The sequence below is a fragment of the Rhynchophorus ferrugineus genome, unplaced genomic scaffold, assembly GCF_030347505.1.
Source record: "Rhynchophorus ferrugineus isolate W39M unplaced genomic scaffold, kcgeb_rfMv2 rfM2, whole genome shotgun sequence".
NCBI lineage: Eukaryota > Metazoa > Arthropoda > Insecta > Coleoptera > Curculionidae > Rhynchophorus > Rhynchophorus ferrugineus.
This window is the reverse complement of record NW_027472581.1, coordinates 43389539-43411513: the sequence shown is the minus strand read 5'-3', so window position 1 is coordinate 43411513 and position 21975 is coordinate 43389539. Positions and strand designations below refer to the sequence as shown.

Genomic DNA, 21975 nt, shown 5'->3' with positions numbered 1-21975 from the left:
TATTATTTTGCTATTCAGAAGACCAAAATATATAATCATATAAAAATAGTTAAATAGGTTTTTTGACGCAGACCTCTGCTATTTTTTATTCATAGCTTAAGTTGTTCTATCAATTAAAAGTATATATTGATTAACTGATGTTAAAAATACATACTAATATTTGGAATATATATAAATTAAATATGGACTATTAACTGAGTGGCTAGTAATTAAATCTGAAAAGTTAGCATTGATATTTGAAAAAAACTGCACACAAAATACAACACAACAATACAACTAAATTGGCAATCAATAATGAATAGATTGTTTATAATGATTAAATGGTTTTATATAATGAATTTATGATAAATGTTGTCAATTTTTCAAAATTATTTATAAAAGTTACAACTGTGTATAAAATTAACGCTAATTTTGTCTCATCAGAAGTTAAGGCAACAGGGCAATCCTACTTACTGCTCTGTTAGCCAGGAGTATGAATCTCGCCTGGGCAAGGTTGTAACATGATGTTTGTTTTTATTTCTAATTGTGGTTGTCCTTTAGATAAACGTATAAAAACCGAATAGAATACCATCCTAGTTACGCGAGTACCCAGGCTGGGTAAGACCAAATATCATCTGGGATAATATCTAAATTCGCACTCACAAGTTTGTAGGCTTAATGATTGTGGTTCGGTTGGAGCAGTAAATCAAATGTAGATAAATCCATAGTTGATAAAGAGGAAACTTTAGAATATTTTTAGAAAGGTTTCCTATTTTAATTATATTGTCTAATACCATTTACAAAATAAGGGAATGCTCAAAATATTTATTTTGTTCGAATTATTAATTCTAATGATTCTGAATTTTAACTCATTTTTTAATGATTTCTTATTTACTGGTTTCGGATTTCAGTTTTTCACAAATGTTTTATATTTTATATGAATTTGAATATGAAAACAGTTGAATTTAATGAAAGCCACGTATAATTAAATGTATTTGTCACTTTAGCTAGATTTCGACTACAACTTTTGTTTGGCGTATCCAGAAATTGACATTAAACTATAATGAGTCAATTATAAGAAAACAATAAAACGCCAAAAAAAAAACAAATGGTACCAGCATCCATTAACCGAAAAAAATGCGCCTTATACTTGGAAGTTTTCTGGTACCACAAATATTTAAGACACCAACATGTGACACTTTGCCAATGTGTAAAATCAGGAGGAATAATACTTAAAAAAAGCTCTAATATTTAGTAGCAGTTTGATGCAGATATAGAGCTTTTTTCACACAGTTTCTGAAAATTGGAAATCATTGGTAAAGATATAAAATATTTTGCTAGTATGTGACTATACGTCATCATAGATCTGTTCAAATATTTTATCATTTCCGTCAAATATTTTCAACTATAGTCCAAACATGTCTTCACGTAATATAAGTTTAATTATAGTTTAATTTCTTAACCCATAAACAATTTACTTTTATTTGAAGATGTACAGACTCATATTAATTTTCCTTTATTTCTGTGTTTTTGATAAAAATGCGCTTGCAATAGCGATTAACTTAGTATTGAATAAACATATGTAAAAATTAAAAAGGTGAAATATTACATGGCTCAATGTGCATAATTTAAAAATAACTAACACTTGCAATATTTGGTAAAACAACATTTAATGAAAGAATAGTTTTCCACAGGAAGTTCAAAACCTGAAATAACTATTACTATTTCAATTACGCTGAAAACGTAGAAACCCATTTATAAATTTCTAATAGGTATATTTAAATTCCCTTGTAGTTACGCCGTAAGTTATTACGACACAAATTTAAAAGGAGGTTCCCCATTTAGTAGAGTGGAGTACGTATAAAAAGGTCCTATTTTGCATGTATTTCCCAGACCGACAGTATTTTAAATTTTTAATAGAAAACGTCCTTTTTAATCTGCCTGTTTATTATATCTTACCTACTGCGAGCTACCTCCCTCGCTTTCTATCTCGCTCCCTACCTCTCGCCTCCACCCTCTATCTTTCTATTCAACTGCACACGGGAATGTTTACGTACGAGTCTGCATTTTTGCCCGATATGTCCTCTGGATTATCGTAGTAGACGAGAAAACAAAGATGTTTGTCTTTGGCGTTTTAACTTCGGTCTTTCTCCTAGAATACGAGGTACCTTGCGCATAAAAAATTCTAAAGAAACTTTTGTAATGTCATCACAACGGTAATTATGCTGGATGTTTTCTGCACATTTCTATGGAAGTATAAACATTGCGCTCGAAAACTGTGTACTTAATTTTAAGCTTTAAATAAACATTAATAGATTACAAAATAATATTAAACAGAATAGTAATAAAAATATAACAGCACTGATATCATATTTCACTTTTCATTATCAGTAAAAATGTAAAACTCATCTTAAAATATAGGTCGTGAAACTGGGTAATATTAACGCATGAATGAACTAAGGTACACTAATTTATTTTTTATTATAAGCAAAAGTTTATTTACGATTTTATTAGGATTATTGATCGTATTGTGTTTTAGTATCTTTTACATGGCTACTCTATCGATCAGATCAAAGGTATTGAAAATAAAGTAAAATAGTTTCGCTCAAATGCTTTATTTGACATGATAGCACTACAAAATTTATATATTATAGCAGTATTGCATTGCTTAGTTTAATTAATTTATAAAAATATCTAAGCAATACTGTAGTAGATAATAAGAAATAAAATAAAATGGAACAATAAAACCGTGCTTCTTAATACATTCAGTACATCTCGGCAGAATATCTTTAACAATAAACTTCAAATGAATACGTGGTATTCATACATATCATTACATGGAATCATTACATCATATGGAAACATTTGGGGAAATACATTAATTAGTATTAGTTTTTTGTTATTGGTAACAGAAATAATTAAAAAATTATAACAAAGCTGAGACTGTATATTAAGTTCATGAATATTTATTAATCCCAATAAGTATATGTAGGTATATAAGTATATTATATGTTATAGTGAAAATTTAACTGAAAAACCTAACTAAAGTTAAAATATTAATAAAAATTATAATATACTGTAGATTTGAAAATTTTAACAAAATTATCAGGATTCTGTCTATTTGATTAGAGTATTACTTCTCGTTGTAATTGTACTTTTGAGAAAGGAAACCAACGAAATAAAAAAGAAAAGGAAATTGCTGGGGTCTATTATGTTCTATAGAATATTTTTTGAAATGACGCAAAATTATGTTTTTCCAATTACAAATTACATTGAAATTACATTAATATGTAATATTTAAAAAAGGACTTCTATAAATCATGCTAATTTAACGTACATTGTTTTTTTTTGCGATCATATTACAGACAAAACAAAAAATCATATATTTAAATAAAGGTATACACTCGGCACATCAATTTCAATGTTATGGCTAGTAGGACTGCAACACCATAATATAAAATATAATCAGTATAAAATGTCGCGATTGAAATAGTATTATATAAAATTTTTGAATGAACAGTCCATAGTTGTGTTCAGTAGAGAGTTGCCACCTCCACAAATAATAAACACAAATCGATGTAGATTATCGAAATGCGCCTGGGAATAACAAATCAATCTTATATATAATCAATTCAATATAGCAGTGGCACGAAAGTCAATATGTATCTGTCTAAAGTTGTAATTTCGTTTTACAGTCAGACAATATCATACTTGTCATTTTATTCTATTTAAAAAGAGTTAGAATGCTGGTAGAGAAGTTCGAACATGTAAAGGAATGAGCCTGCAAAAGTTGTCCGTTCGCCAAACGCCTGAAAACTCTTCAAAATATTATAATTATGGGTTATAAACCGGCAAACGTTGCTTTTTGACCCTTTGTTTAAATAAATTTGAAATCGCCGCGGTTTTTATTGAAAATATCTTTTTGCGCCTTGCAGCTGCACTGTATATTAGTACAGACACGGTCACTAAGATATCTCAAAAAATAAAAAACAATATAACCTTAAATTCATCAAAAAGAAACAGTGTTTATGCGAAACAGGTGACGAATCAAGATCAGCTTGGTGTTTCAGAAATCAAATATACGAAATGTATAAAACAGTAAGTAGTTTTTTCAATCGAAACATAATTTAATACAATTATTTTAGAGAAAATTCTTAGTCTGGAAGGTATCCATAAAAATCCAAAAGATATATAGCTATTTGAGAGATGTAGAACATCCGTTCATACATTGTTGGATAATATAGGATTTAAGTGGGTTAAAGATAAACCACAAAGGGGTTTAATGGAACTTCCAGATATTGCTTTTAAAAGAATACAATTTTTAAAGACATATAACAAAATCAAGGAAGAAATATATTAATTTATATATTAAAAATTGAGACATGAATATTTCACAATGGTACATTGGGTTGCTCATGGCAAGATGATATTAAATATAGTGTAGAGGCAACAAAAGTTGATGGAAAAAGGTAAATCTTGGAATAACTATCGTTTAGATTTGTTAGTCATAACATTTATTCATCGCAGATATATAGATATTCATGTTGGAAACAGGAATGGTTTTATATCTGGTGCAGAACTAGTGTTTCTCGTTTCTCTAAGTCCAAGGGTGACTGCCATGAAGAAATGAACCATAACATATCTTTGCAGTTTGAAAATCAGCTTTTAAGGTAGTTGGAGGAACCATGAGTTATCGTTATTTACAATGCGCCATATCTAACATCAGATTGCTGAATGTTATGGCCTCAGAGTATTACATCTCCCGAAGAGGCATTTTTGAAAATAGCATCTTCGGTTTGTGTGAGCTCGATCAGACACGTTGAAGAAAATATTGACAAAGGGTAGAATCTTGAGCAAATTTTTGATAAGATTGGAAATAAATAGCTTGGTTATTCACTTGATTAGTGTTTCTGAAAGTGAGAGTTTTTGAATAAAACCTTATGAATGTTAGTTAATGATTCAGTGCTGACGGTTACCAAGACAGGGCGATGAAACCATTAAAGGTCAGTATACATTTAATATCCTTTAGTTGTAGGGAATTGTATTATAGAGTGTGAAAGCTTTATGGATATGTGTGTTATTGTTCAGAATATACATGAATGTTTGGTTAACATGTATGAGTAGAGAAATAACATTAACTATTTAGTAGTGATGAAATGTAGTTTTATCAAGAAATATGTATACAGATAGTAACAAGACAAACTAAAGAGAAATATAGTATTATCATAATGACTTTACATGTATACATTGCATAGAAAGACACAAGAACTAAGCATAAAACATATATATGCTCTCTAATGAAAGTAAAATACATTACTCAGATATACAATTCTTAATTACGTGGATTAAGCCTTCGAGGGATACTACTGTATGAAAAAACCCGCCTAGGAATGTATATATAATAAAACAACCCTAACCTGTAAATTGTTGTGGCTGTATAATTAAATGTAGTTTTAAGTTCTTCGATAATATATGTATTAGATGTATTATAATGTTAAAATAAATAATAATGTAGAATATTTGTTCAATTATTTTATATATATTAAGATTTTGTTATATGTCAGAGCCAAAATGTACTAAAACTCAGAGTAGGTGCGACAACATTGCGACGTTTCCCATGTCATTGCTATTTTGAATTTACTATAGCAGCTTGCTCAGGTGGTCGTAATCTGCTTTAAACTACCTATTATACATACATACATACTATTAATTACAACAGAAATATATAAAATATGAAGATATGAGAAAAGTTTACACGACACAAATGACTGGAATTAGAGTACAAGAATGCATTCTATGAGAATCAGCAATTCGAGGTTCAATAACAGTTATATTAACGGAACAAGATTTACGACTGCAAGTAAGTGTCGCTCATAAAACTGCGAATTATGTATGCAAACTATTTAAACGCTCGGAAATGCAGATGAAACTGATAACGTCGTATAACCGAGCTTTTCTTGTTACATTATACTGCGTAATTAAAACGGCATATATGACGCACGTAAAGCTGCGAGGTACGGGGGTGGTGGCTTCGTGCTGCGTACATTTGTGTGTGTGTGTGTGTGTGTATGCCTGTGCTCCCTGCGGCCGCAGGGTGGTTTTACGTACCCTCTGCCCCCATCATCAGCGGTTGATTGCGGGTATCGTCATATTAAATATTATTTGCTCTGGTATAAACACCTGTAAATGGGGGAATACCCTTTCGATTCTATGGTAGTCGAAGCGATTAAAATAACGACCATGTTATGGTCCTACGAGATATGAATTCATTTATTTCTGTTTGTTATTATCGTACCGAATTGCCACCGTTGGACAAATTTTCAATAGTGTTCTCTATATGTATGAACATCACATTTAGTTTTACCGTTTATAAATATATAGAATTATCTGAAATACAATAGAAATTGTCTTGTATATCTGGTATATTATTTTATTTATTTTTTGGTTATTAAATATAATTTTTCTTAAAATGAAAGATATATTATAGTTGGTCAATCGCTTGCTATAATGAAGAGCTTACTTGGTAATCAAATGGATTTACAAAGTTATCCAAATTTCGCCTTAAAACGTCAAATAAATAAAACTAATCACAGAAAGGTCACGAACATCACGCAGAAAATCAGAAGATGGAGGCGAAGAAAAACTACATGAACTTGTATAGTATATAAGTGTTTAATATTAATTTTATATTATTTTATATTTATTAGTAAATTAATTTTATAGATTAAGATGTAAAATGTAATTTTTAAAAACTCGCTTCTTATGACAACCTGGGCTACTGAATTTGTGGCTTAGATAGGAGTTAATACATATTTTGTAGGGTCTTTCAGCATATTTAGGATAGTTTTATTAGTTCATCTACAAAACCTAAGATTATTAATAACGATCAACGATAAAATTTTCAAGCATCAAATTTATTTTAAAAAATTCTTTTGGAAAATTATGCATTTCTGAAATTATTGAGAGTTTTAGTGAATATACAGTTAGAACAGGGCAAGCAAAACATAGTCAACAGGTGCGAAAATTATTGATGTAATTTACTTGTTACTCGGTGTCCTGCGGAGTTAATGTATTGATTGAGAAGTAAACCCTATTTCCAACTGTGGGCTATAGGTGAACAATAATAATGACAGAATGGAAAAATAAGACTGAAGAGATTTGGAATAAATTCAGAAAGATTTTAGTGATAATAATTAAAGGTTATAAATCAGTAAAGATTGTTTTGGCGCTATTCATATTGATTGTATCTATTTGGAAACATATACACGACGTGCTATTGTCATAATTTTTGATAACATGAGTCAGCTGTTATTTAATACTTTTATTGTAATATTTTGGAAATCATAAAAATACATTTTCTAATAGGAAAGGAGCGATTACACTAAAACTATACAAGAATAACACCGAATATTTAAGTATAGTATTGTGTGTCAAGTAGTACTTACGGTCAAAGATGAAATCAAGGTTTTCACTCAGGAAATCTGCTTTGAAGCTTTGACAGGTTATACACTTCGTACAAACCCGACTCGTCGTTTAAAGAACTATAATGTATGTGAACTAAAAAATGATGGTGGTCTAGGTAGGAGAACAGTTTTAATATAAAAATAATTTAAAAAAATGGAAAATCTATAAGTAGTTGCAGGCGCCATATGGCAGCGCTAAAAGGAGAAAAAGTATGACTGTTAGGAAACAATACGTATTAAAACATAATATCGAAATTAAAAACTATACTCTTTATTATCGCATGGTAAACAATTACAATTTTCAACTTGTTGGACAATTCTCGGATAATTAAGGAATTTTACGACCAAGCTTGACTCACAAAGCAACAAAACACCACCTTGCTAATACAACGTAAAATGAAAACAAACGTAGAAAACATAATTTCACCGAGGCAATCCATATCATGTTATGCTTACGGATGGCGCGTAGAAATTCAAAATCCACGGGCCCGGCAACAGCTCATTTAAACACTCCACGCCGTTAATTTAAACTTTTATCCCTTTTTAATGAGCACTCATGTTCGTACTCTTTCAGGTCGACAGAATAAATACAACTTTTACACGTACGCGGCCGATGCTTGCCGTCCAACTTGCCGACATGTTTTTAAATTAAAGTCGCGTCGAAAATAAAAATGGCTTTTCGAAATCTCCCACATGGAAAGGGAAATTGAAAAGTTGGACGGGAATCGGTTTACAATAATCGAACCAACGCGACGCGTTTTGATTTAACTCAAGTTGTGTTGGTGACACATTTACGCCTTTGAATATAGTACTGTAACACTTAAATATTTTGTTTATATCATAGTGAGCAGATTTCACTTTCTACATACTGAAAATTTCTAATTTGTAGTTGCGATTTTGGAAACTCGATTTGCTTGTCCCATTAGTCTAAGAGCTAGCAACGTTTTTGAGAGAACATTTCAGGTAAGCTGATATTTTGACATTTCATCTTTTTAACTCTCTCGGTTAGCACCCGGCCAGGTACAATACTCAATTTTTAAATTAATTAAGAATGGATTTTTTAACGACTTATAATATGCTTAGCATCGATACTTATCGATATTTTTAGCCGAGAGTCAAAAGATTAGCTTATCTGAAATTCTTGTTTTCACTACGTTGGTAGTTCCCGTACTATATGATTCACAACATTTAAACATATTGGAATGGAATCGCTCCAAATATCTATATTATAATTCTCACAAGAGTAAAATGAAAAGTTCCTTAAAATGACGGACTGCAACTTTTAGTCCAAAAATTATTTTATTTTTCTACATAATCTCCATAATATCAATATTTATTGCAACTTTTCTGCAACACAAATATTATTTCCCCAAAGTGAGAATATCTTCATCTACAGATCTCTCAAATTCTTCACTGGTGTTATCCAAAAGCAAATTTCTTCAAGTTTGGGAAAATCAGGCAAAACAAATAGAACCTCAAATCCCACAATTCCTATCGCCAGCGCACCTTTGTATATAGGTCCTGGTGATAGATATATGTGTCTATGGGTAATAAATTAATTTTACAAAAGGGTGATTCTTTCGTTGAGCGCTGTAAACATAGTCAACATCGGATAAATTTCCTTGACGTTTAATTCATCAAGAAATAAGAATTTTATCACCATACAATATTCAAGTTTATCTATTTTAACGTTTAAGATGTTTACAATAAAAATTTGCATAAACAAGTTACTTTAAGGAATAAATTGAAACTTGTCATAATTGTGAAAACAGATGCGTTTTTGGTTACTGCTATCTGCCAAACATGAAATGTCACCTCTGTACCAGACCGGGAACTCTTCAGATTAACTTTGTATCTGCTATTTCTACTGAATATTCATACCATATTTGAAAATGAATTAGATTCTCTTGGAATGAAATTGAATTGATGACACTTACGCTTTTGTGAACTTGTCGTGCTTGAATTTATAAAATTATACAAGATATTTCTATTACTAGCAACATAAAAAGAAGTCATGTTGAGTCACAATTTTTGCTAAAAAACTTTACCTTATTTCATCCTCATGTCATATATCTGACATGATAAATAAAAATATTTAATTTACAGATTCATTCAAACAAACATGACCGATTAGAAAGTAGTTCACGTAGTACCCTGGATATTATTTATATATATTTATTTTTATAAATATCGTATTGAAAAGTATCGTGAAATAAAGGTTAGCATCAGAGAAAAATTATAATTATTGCGTTATTTGTATTGATAGTAAATGTTAACGGATTTGTTACCTGTAAAAATTTCTTAGGCCACATAATGGAATGTAAAATAATCAATCATTATCAGTAGAAAAGTGTTAAATGTTGGAAACATAGAATTTGATACTATTGCTTCCGCAGTACGAAAATTATAATATTCCGTACTGTTTTATCATGAAACAATGCATGCTTATAAATTTAAAAGGGAAATTTGGAACATTTTCTTTCTTTGAAAAATACCAAAGCCTATATTATGAAATATATCATTTTACCTTTAATTTATTTCACCTACAAGTACAAGCACGGGTATGAATTCTGCCAATAATATTTAAATTATAGGTATATTAAAAACAAATATTATTTGTCGAATAAATTTCAAAAACTATAACCAACGCTTTCATATAATTCCAAGAATTATCTACGTAAAATTTTCTGGAAATCAATTAATCAAATATACGTATTTTAAGCAAAAATAACATATATCTCAAACCAATAACGTTTAACTCCCACCTAAATGAAAAACAAATTCAACGCACAAATTCCATTCAAGAAGTTAGTAATCAGCAATATAAAAACAGTTGTTAGCAAATTTAAAAGAAACAATTAACAAGTTAAAAGATATATTTTATTGTTTAATGGTTTATTTATTGTAGCTTTTTATTTTAGTTTTTCATATTTAGATCATAATAATCCTATTTTGAATATGTCTATTTTATTTATGCTCTTAGACAATAAATGTGTGAAGCATAAAATTCTAATAATGGACATGGGGTAAAAGTGGAGTTTTACTCAACATATATATTTCAGGATACTGGTTTAAAATGGAATCTCTGGGTTGACACCCACCGAAAACCTGTCCATTTTTTATATGCATACCTTTATCATACACCATCCAATTTAAAATTCTAATAAGGACGAGAGTCGAGGCACACGCGTCCGAAAAATGACATTCCGAAAGTTTTAAGTGGCGCAACACTGTTACAGCTACGGCATTAATGTAAGATACCCTCATCGGCCTCCTCTGGATTTGTTAAATATTCATTCGGCGGCATGAGGAGTCGAATCTCATTAGGCCAGGAGAAAGTTTTTAGTTTGCGATCATTTCTGAAAGCTCGATTAACATATTCGTGATGTATACATTATCACTAGGACCTTTAATATTTGCTTTTTACTTTCCAGACAAGTGGTAGACGCATCGGATTCAGACACGAATTTGCTCACTAAAACTGGTTAATGTTTTAAGCTAAATTTTTGTTGCAAACATAATGTATTAATTAATTAATTATTAACTATAATGTGTTATTAAAAAAAATCTTATTAGATGTATTTTAGAGGCGATATAGTAACTCAAAATGCATCTAAATGGCGTCAACTAATATTGAATAGAATCAAAAGTATTAAAACAATTTCTGGAAAGAAAACATAAGAAATGGTTATCATAAGAAGACAAATTATAACAAAAAAAAACATGATAGTTACTAAGTCATGAGAAATATGAAATAATAAGACATCAACTTATAATTGCAGTAAAGAATTGTCATAAAAATGAACTAGGTCTTAACCAAAGTAATCAGAGCCAATTTATCTTAGAGAGAGTAAATCTAATACCTATACATTGGTTTGGGTTTGTTAACAAACATTCGACGAATGGTCAGGTGCATAGAATAACAGATGTAATTGAAAAAGTGTATGAAGACAAAAAGGTATGTTTAGCTATATTCTCAGATGTATCACAAGCCTTCGATGAGGCATAGTATAACGGCCTTGTTCACAAGCTACCGAAACAGTACAATGCACTATTGAAATCGTACATTACAGCTAGAATATTTATAGCCAAATAAGAAAAATTCTACACTAAAATAAAAGAAACTAAAGCAGGTATGCGACCAGGAAGTGCATCGGGGTCAATTATTTACCTACTCTGCGCATGTGACATATTACATATGAAAAATATCACAATGGCTACATTTGCTAATGAAATTGCGATGTTTTCGTTCGGAGACAATAACGAAGTATCTCGGAGTGAATTTTGATATAAAACTTCGCTGAAGGGAACACATACCATAAAGAAAAAAATATATAGAAAAATGTATTGATTAATTGGAAGAAAATTATAATTATCAATACAGCATAAATTGTTAGTATACAAGCAAGTATTGAAACTTATATGGACATACAGAATTCAATTATGGGAATATCCTGCGAAAACTTATATAAGTACAATATAAGTCTTACAGGACAAAGTCCTAAGAAGAACTGTAGGTGTGCCGAGATATTACAGGACCGATTACCCTGACTGTTACCCAGGAAGTCAAGACAATTGTAAGGAGATATGAGGACATACTCCATTTTTATATCATTATCATATCATGTCAATTCAAGTAACAGAACTCAACAGAAGATAACACCAGAATAAGACACAGACTCAAAAGAACGAAGCCATTTGATATAATTTAGTATAGTGCATTGAGGTGCATTTAATAGAAAATCCACAGTGTTAACACTTAGATATTATTATACTAGAGACTAAGATAAAGCCCATGGGTCCTAAATATATATCTATAGTCTGTTCAAAGTTATTTTATACATATGTCTTTCAAATTTGTGATATCAAAACGTCGCAATATTGCAGCATATACTCTGAGTTTTAGTCCAGTTTAGGTTTGACATACAATAAAATTTTAATATAAATAAAATATTAATTAAATATATTATCACAAAACAAAAATATTATCAACTATAACTTAATTTAACATTACAGTACATCTAAAAACTACGGTTAATTATACAACCACAATACTTTATAGGTTAGAGTTATAACCTCTTATCCCTATTGCTTTCAAGAATTTTGCATACGTCTGACAACTTTGACAGGCTCATTCGTTCGAACTAATCAGACAGCATTGTGTCTTTTTTTAACTAGAATAAAGTGAGAAGAAAAATTTTGTCTGATTCTAAAACAAATTTACAAATTAGGCAATACATTAGACATCTTGATGACGTGTGTACAAAAAAACGTTGAATAGGCTAGAGATATAAATTACAGTAATGACAAATTGAAGGTTAGTCAGCAACTAGTAGTAACAATGTAAAAAATGAACTTAAAGAACAGTTTATTTGATGTACAAAAATGTTCTTATTACTATTAAATGTATATTTTCAGTAATTTCAAATAAAAGCAAAAATAGTAAAACCATTTTTAGGATAAAAAAAGGTTTATCAGAAAAAGATAAATTATGACAAGAAGAAAAAGTTTCCAAATCTCGAATATTAAACCAAAAATATTAAATGGTAAGTTGTACCATTAAATTGTAATTGGTGTAGCGAATTATGATTTAAAAAATTGAAATATATAGTAAGGAGAGCGTTTTTATTGAAGTATGTGAAATTAATTGGGGCAATCAAATCAAAATAGTTCCCGGCAAGGCATTAAACCTTTGAAAAAGCTCTCCATTAAAATGGCGATAATATTTCGACAAATTGTCCATTATTTTTCTTGGTTAAAACAATGCGACGAGGTGAAAAAAATCAAAGTCATTAAGTGAAAATCCCGATTGCGCAAAAAGAATTTGTCGTGTTATGCGGCGGAATTTTTAAGTGAAGATTCATAAGAAAATTGCGCGCGGAGATGACAAATGCTCCAGAAATATCATTAATCTTTTATATTTTCGCTGAAGGACAAAAACTCGGCAGCGACGTGAAAAATGTGTTAAATTTTTTTTCTAACAAATCTTAAAAAGTTAATTGAAAACTCGTCTAAAAATATATATTGCAACAAAGCTGCAACTTACATCGAATATATGATAATTTATCAGCTTTTTATACTTATTTTAGGTGTAGAAATGGTACTCTATTACCATAGATAGCATTATTAATATTTAAAAAGATTAATATATATAATAACTTTATAGTATATATAAATTTATAGTTTATTTAATGTCTTTGTAGGAAATATATCATGAACAACCATTTGATATTATTTTTGGTATTAATTGTTTGATATATTCAGTTCCTTTGTCATCAATGTTGACATTCTTGAATGCCAGATCTGCCTTTTTTACAACGAATTGGTGAAAATGTGCATGAATTGATTCTATAAAAATGGTTTATAAATATAAAAAAGAGCTGGTTGCATTTTTTACTACATTGTACATGTTTTATATAATATTTTATTTAAATATACAACTAATTTTAATTATAATCCTTCTAGTAAAAGAGCCAATTTTTCATCTTACCATTTCTCATTTCACCCTAGTTAAAATGAGACAGAATGCTCAGACCATGTAACAAAATCAGCCTATACATTTCGATTTGGGCTGCTACTAGTAGACCATGCTTCCATATGCTTGTAAAATTCTTTAAAATATTAGTGATAATAATTATAGGTTCTAAATCAAGAAACTTGGTAAACCAAAATTGAAAGTTTATGCGGCAACATTGCGATGCCCTGATAGATATGCTGTAAAAAAGCGTTTTAAAAAGACTAAAATGATTTTATATTTGCTCGAATATTTTATTAATATATGAGCTGGCACCTTTATACAAATATTTAAAACTTGGCTATATTATAGAGGTAGAATAATTTTTAAATATTAGTGACCGTCAAATTGAATAATAATATTTTAAATAGATTTCTAATAATATTGTTTAAACATATTATTAACATGTAACCCCTTAAAAGAAAGTATTAAGGAATCCAATATAATTTTTGCTCTAAAAATGTTTTATACTAATATTTTTCAATTATGACTATTTACACCCAGATTATAATAAATAAAAATAAAGATATTATAGAAATTATTAGTTATGTATATAATATTTAATAACTCAACTGTACATGTACATAAAAACGGCAAATTAGTTCTTCATAGCTATATATAAAACGTTGTTTTAGAAACAAAAGATTCTGAAATTCCTGCTTGTATTTATTTACTCCTTTTTATTTATCAGATTTTGTTTCTTTTACGCTTTCGTCAAGAGCTTTTCCAGCTAGATCGTGTAGTTCGTGAAATAACGTTTCTATTCTAAACGCATTGTGTCGTTTTAAAGCTCCTGTTAGTTGAGTGCCTACTTTAGTTTACATCTTCTTTTCCGTATTGAATACAGCTAAAAAATATATTAAACCGGCGTTGTCGAAACTACGCTAAATTTTCAATTTCACTCCGCCATGACTAACATAGTATGTTCGCAATTTCTATATTCATTTTTCCAAAAGTACATTATTGGTATTTTTATTATTATGTACAGTAGAAAAGAGAAAGTAATATTTTCAGTTTAACAACACTTTTCCACATGTGCCACTACCATTTTTTGGATCAAAGCATATCGCATGTCAATGCAGAAACTTTTCTGAAGTCAAGATTAAAAAATGAGACGTGAGATTTGTCATTTGTCCGAAAGATTGAAAAATGTTATAGTAGCTAAGAATGAACAATATTTTTAATATTTTATCAAAAATAATATACAAGTGATCAAATTATTAACAGCAGTACTCGCATTTATGTAATTTATAGTTAATTAAAACAGGCCAATTGAAAAGTCCCCGGCCTGATACATAGATGGCACTACTAGAATTAAATCCATATATATTTTAGTTAGTCCTAACCCTCAAAAGATGAGTGTATAAATTTGACAGCTGTCGGATAATAAGTTTCTAAATTATAGCATTCTGAGTGAAGCAACTTTTGTTATTGTGAAAAAAAAATGGATAAAAAGGAATTTCATTTGTTGACAAAATATTGCTTTTTTGAAGGGAAAAAATACAGTTAAAGCAAAAACTTGGCTTGATGCCAAGTTTCCGGACACTGCCCCAGGAAAATCAACCAACATGGATTGGTATGCTAAGTTTAGACGCAGTGGACGCCCAAAAGACGTTGTTACCGACGAAAACATTTAAAAAATCTACAAAATGATTTTGAATGGCCATAAATTGAAACCGAGTGAAATAGCTGACACTCTAAAGATATCAACTGAATGTGTACATCATATCATTCACGAATATTTGGGTACGAGAAAGCTCTGTGCAAAGTGGGTGCCGCGAGAGTTCACTTTTGACCAAAAACAACGGTAAGTTGATGATTCGGAGCAGCGCTTGAAGATGATCAAGCGTAATAAACTCGAGTTTTTGCGTCGATATGTGGCCACGGATTAAATAGGGCTCCATAATTTCACTCCGAAATCCAATCGACAGTCATCCGAGTGTACTGCACACGATGAGATCGCTCCAAATCGTGGAAAAAAGCAACAGTCGGCTGGCAAGGTTATGGCGTCTGTATTTTAGCATGCGCATGGAATAATTTTCATTGATTACCTTGAAAGAGGAAGGACCATCAACAGCGACTATTACATAGCTTTATTGGACCGTTTGAAGGACGAAATGGCCAAAAAACGGCCGCATTGGAAGAAAAAAAAAGCTGCTTCACCAAGACAATGCATTAGTCACAAGTCAGCGAAAACTGACAAAAATGGCAAAACAAAGTGGGAAAAATCCATGAATTGGGCTTCAAATTGCTTCCTCATCCACCGTATTCTCCAGATCTGGCCCCAGCGACTATTTTCTGTTCTCAGATCTCAAAAAAATGCTCGCTGGGAATAAATTTTCGTCGATGGAAGAGATAATCGACGAATCTGAGGCCTACTTTGAAGCAAAGAACAAATCGTACTAAAAAAATGGTAAATGGTAAAGTATCACCCTTGAAGGGAATTATGTTGAATAAAAAAACTAATTTTGTCAAAAAAAAAAGTGTTTTATTGTGTCACGTTTCTTCTCATTCAGTAATTTTCCGTTAAAACGCGCGCTGTGCATTATTGTTATTGTATTGTATCTTATACAATCAAAATTTAAGTTATACTCCGAATAATAATATATTTGCTACGTTTTGCCTACGAATTTTATTAATAGTCCGACGCGATTACGTCAAATTTTTAACTTTTCAGGATAGGTAAGGTTTCGGAGACGTCTCCAAGAAAATGTAGAGAGATACAAACCTTATTACTGAATTCCAAACATTCCCAGAGAGAGATAGTAGCTATTGTTGGAGGTTGAGTCTGTTGTCAATCGAATTAAAATTAAAACTGCTAATAAAAAGCGTTTTGAAGTAAATCGTATTGACAAACATAGAGAAAAAAAATTAGCACATCTCGTACAGATCGAAAAAAAAACTGTAAAAAGAGCGTTGCTATGGTAATAAACGCCGAGGGTGTGAAGATTTCAGAGAGGACAATGTATAGTGGGTTGAATGAAGAGAAACTAATAAGATGGTGGCCTTACAAAAAAACTACGAATAACCGACCGCATGTAAAATAAACGACTACAGACTGGAATTGAGTAAATTGAACAACATAAATGGTCAATAATGATTTTCTAGTATTAATTCTATTAGTTGGAGGTGTATTTTTCCGACGATTCAATCTTTGAATCAAATTTTAACTGATAAAAGTTCGTTTGTAAGACGACGCCCTGGTGAATAATTCCACACCGATTGCCTTGTAGATAGGCTTAAATATCTGATTAGAGCCATTGCGTGATCTGTTATCTCAGTCAAACGATGGAGCATGAGACGCATATAAATTGTAGAAGGGACAATGAAACAGAACCAATACTAGTGAGTACTTACCCGGTTACTACCGCAGATCAATGAATGATGACAACTAGATTTTTATGCATGATTCGGTACCGTGTCACGAAGCCAGTAACAGCATATTTAGTAGAAAAATTACTATTTTGTCTTGGCTAAGGAATTCACCCGACATGAATCCCATAGAGAACATGTGGTAACTCACCACATGGTCGATTGCAAAAGAAGTAACTACCACCAAGAAGTAGTTAATTGAAACTATCATCAGAGATCACAGACATCACAACTCCAAACCCCAGAAGATGCGAAAATAGGTTTTGAGAACATGACCGGGCGAAGAAGCTGTTATAAGAGCAAAGGGTGGCATTACTAAATATTAAAATTAATTATATTATTTTTTAATAATATTAAAATTATTAAAAGGGAGATTATGAAACTTTTATATATATTTTTTATAGCTTTTATGACACCAATAGTATACAGGTACAAAGAAAAATATATAAGAGAATAATATATAATAAAAAAATATGAGACCCCAACCTTTCCTAAACAGAAATCCAATTAAATTGGAAAATTAAATAATCTCAATATTGTCCTTTATAATTTGGCAACACATTATAATTAGCTGGAGATCTACTAATATAATAAATAATATACATTTTAAAAGTAATCGTATTTAAAAACATATATATTAATCAATTATAGTTGTCCTTTGAGTAAGTCCGTGTATTTCCAAGTATTCCACAGAAAATGATCATGACTAACGACGTTTCCATCTCAGACAGATGGCGGTGCATGGCAGACGCCCTTTCATCCCCGCAAAACATCAATTTTACCTCGGAACTCGATTATTAGTCGACATGATTACTGCCAGGCAATGGAATGCACAGTTTGTTTGTTGTCAATTTCAGCAATTCATATTTCGCTTCTCTTGTGTGGTAATTTTCAATTTGCGTCGATCCTGCTTGTTACTTGAGTCGATTTTCTTTCCTCCCATGACAATCCGTTCTGGCAATTGTATTTCCGAATTATTTAACTTCGGAAACAAGAATGGTATTTCGTTTTACAGCTTAAATTGTATCACAAACTGACTAGATTATAATATTATAGTTTATATTTTAGAGTTATTATATTTATATTTAGAATTATATTTTAAGTGAAACCATATTTGATCCCGGTAATTCTGAATATAATACAGCCGAATTTATAACACAGTAAAAATGAATCCTATAAAGTTATCATTTTTCCCTCATAATAAACTAGAGAATAACATGTCTGTATATTAAAATACATGCAAACTATCTCAAGAACAAACACTAGTTTTTTTTAGTGACATTTAATAAAATCTAATTTCCATTGAATGTTAATAATCAACAAAGTATTAATAAGTTTACTAATAAATTACTATATCACTGAACATTATAACAAAAATATCATATAGAACAATATTATTTTCGGAACTGCAGCAACTCCTTCATCAAAGCATCGAATATAAGTATATATGATTTTTATTTACTTATATTTGCAATCATAAACATGGAATATTAAATGAAGTAATTTATTTATAAGCATTAGATGAACTATTGAGTTCTAAAAACTTAGGTCTATAAATTAAATAAACAACTAAAATAATTGATAAAAGGTTCAAAGAATAAATTGGTATATAGCTGCAAATTTTATAGCCTTAATAGTTAAACATCTTAAAATTTATCAGATGTTTACATTAGTTACCAAATTAAATAATGTGTAAATGATTCACATATTTTTCTAATTTCCCCATATGTTCTATTTAGAAAAATTGTGTAGTTAGTTTGATTTTATCTGCATATTTTTATTACTTAATTTATGTACTAATATAATTTTTATTTTTATGCATATTTTTCACCTGAAAATGAAACACATTAAATTGAATAAAAACCTTATTTTATGAAAGAATAATTTCTTTATCTGCATTTTTAAATAAAATTAAATTATTATTTACTTGTTTAACCCACTATTCAATCTTTAAAACAGTAGCTGTCATATTTTTCCTGTCAGCATATTTGTTTATTTCAAGATATCATTTTAGGTAATATTCTGGAATTCCACCATCACAAATGGCACATCTTTAATTTATCTTTTCTATTAGGGCTTATTTTATTTAATGAGAATTTACTTATTTGTAGGCAAATTACACAAACATTTTAGATCTAAATATTCTTCCATCTAACAAGCTTTAACCGTGTCAAATATCGGTCCTCTGGGTGTTTTCGTTTTCACCAAAAAGTAAGAAAATTTTAAAAATATATAAAAAATTATTAGTTATGATGTGATTTTGCTAACTTAGCACATTCGGTTTCAAAGAAATTTAGTCATTGAAAAATTGTCAACTACAATTAGTTTTTTTATTTTATCAATGTAAAACAAAAATATGAAATGTGAAGTATATTCTAGACAACTAAAAATAATTATGATAGATCTTTACGACAAAATATAGTAAATAATACAATATTATTTTAATGTAACCATATCACCATTTATTTTTAATATATAATGGTATAAACATTTAATATTGTTTCGTTCTATGATAATGAATAATGTGGTTCTATTTATTCTGGTAATAAACGCCTAAACAACTAAATAAATATTGCTCTACGTTTTATTGAAAAACCGAAAGGATTCGCAACGTTATAAACTGAAGTAACAACCTTTTCCATATGTAAGGCTCATGTATATTCACGGGCGACGACAAAAGCTCAAGTAAACAATTGAACGCTGCGTTGAGTGTCTGAAAAGCGCTATCTGGCGGCCCCACTCGACGAACTCGCTCGAAATTAGCATAATAGAATATGCTAGTCGAGGATCATTAGATGCCTGCAATTCTGCTGACAATGGTCACTTTAAGAGTCATCTTTCGGGATTAAGACACTCGGAGGGACGAACTTAGATTGAATTCGGGGGAATTTGCACATTTCCGGGATTACTTGGCGGCCTTTGCAATTTGTCTGGAGGGGATATCGGCTAATCGATGAAGATTAGGTGGCGTCAGCAACGGAACTTGGTTTAATAAAGCACTTCCATCATTTGCGTAGAAAGAATTGATTAGCTATATCATCTCTTGTAAATATACGTTAAAGTTTTGGAACTAAATAAAGCAAAAAAGTAAATAGTTTGAATTTTATATATATAATAGAAGAAGGCATTCTCTTTTTATTTGAAATGTCCCAAAAGTTGAAAAACGTGTTATAAACTATTATATTACATCACCAATATTGGGTGTTTTATTATTTATTGACAAGATTGCTACGTCAATATAAATCATTTACAGTTGAATAATGCAGAATTCCTCAAATAATTGTTCAAACTAGTAATTATTATGCTCTGGTTCGATTCACGATCAGCCCAATACAGTTTAACATACATGATGCTTTAACTGACTGAAACTAATGCAATGTGACAGTGGGATTTTGTAAGAGCGCATTATTCGAATCGACATGTGGATTCAATACTATTTAGGAGTGGACTTATGGATAGTACTCGTTCAATTCATCCAACGATTATTTTTTCAATTGCTCATTAATTTACTTGGAAGAACAGTTACAGATAATTAAGAAATCTACCTTATTCTATTTAGGAAAGAGACGCACAAAAGCAAAGCTTAATAGATTGTTGATTGATTGTCGATTAACTTATTCCTTCCATATAGATTAATTAGAAAAAAGATCAATTAGAATAAAGAAAACAATTAGGAAAATATATAGCTCAACTGATTGGAGAGTATTTACAAAATTTGCAAAATTAATTTTATTATGTAACATACATATTTTTATTTTATGTTATATTTTTTTCTAGACACAATTTTGCTAATTTATTTATTTACTTGTTTGTTTATTGATTATTTTACAATTTATTGTGCTAGATTTATCATTGATATTATCCTTTTTCCTAATTTTACACAGATAGTCTCCAAACAATTTTTCAACAATTTTCATCAATATCGTAGTTCAGTATCATCAGTATCATTAGTTTATCTAACATATATTATATTTATTTTTGAATAATAAAACTTAAAATAACTTTAGTTAATATATATAGAGAAGTATATTGAACTTAAAAATTACATTCTGCAGATTATATCTTCAGACTTTCTTGAATTAAAGCATCGTCAGTAACATACACTAAAATCTATTGAATATTGGAGAAATTATCTCAATGCAACCAAGCAATACACGAAATCGGCTAAACAATTAGATTCGCAATTCATTTGCAGCCAGCGTAAACTGCTGCTAACTTGCTCTCATGCACTGGGACGGACATTTTACACTGGATCAATTATAGACCTCTAACGGATTCGTCCGTCCCGTCTGCAAAAGCTCGGAATTGCCGGTAATAGAGGTATCTGTACGGGCCGGGATGACTTGAAGCCCTAATGGCGCTTAATTGTTCGACTGATGAGTTTTTGCATTAATTGGATTAGTTGGCGCTCGACAGTTGCTGATTTTCTGAAGAGATAGTTCGGTGTATTCTTTTGAGGATATTTTGAGGACTCTTAATTGATATAATGTCTATGTCGAATATATAATGCATAATAGTTTACGTCTAGAATTATAGTGTAGTTCATTAGTCAGAAATTGAAAATCTTTGGGAATAGCTGATGTTAACGATTCTTATATTTTATTATTATTAAGTAAAGTAAAAATTATGATCATATTTATGAAAGCT

The 21975-nt window shown here is 30.1% G+C and overlaps 1 protein-coding gene across 9 annotated transcripts in view; it reads right to left on the bottom strand.

The window, feature by feature from the left end:
• The window catches only part of Rbp6 (RNA-binding protein 6), a 752769-nt gene that overhangs the window by 715760 nt on the left and 15034 nt on the right, over positions 1 to 21975 (bottom strand). The gene's annotated exons all lie outside the window — the stretch shown is intronic.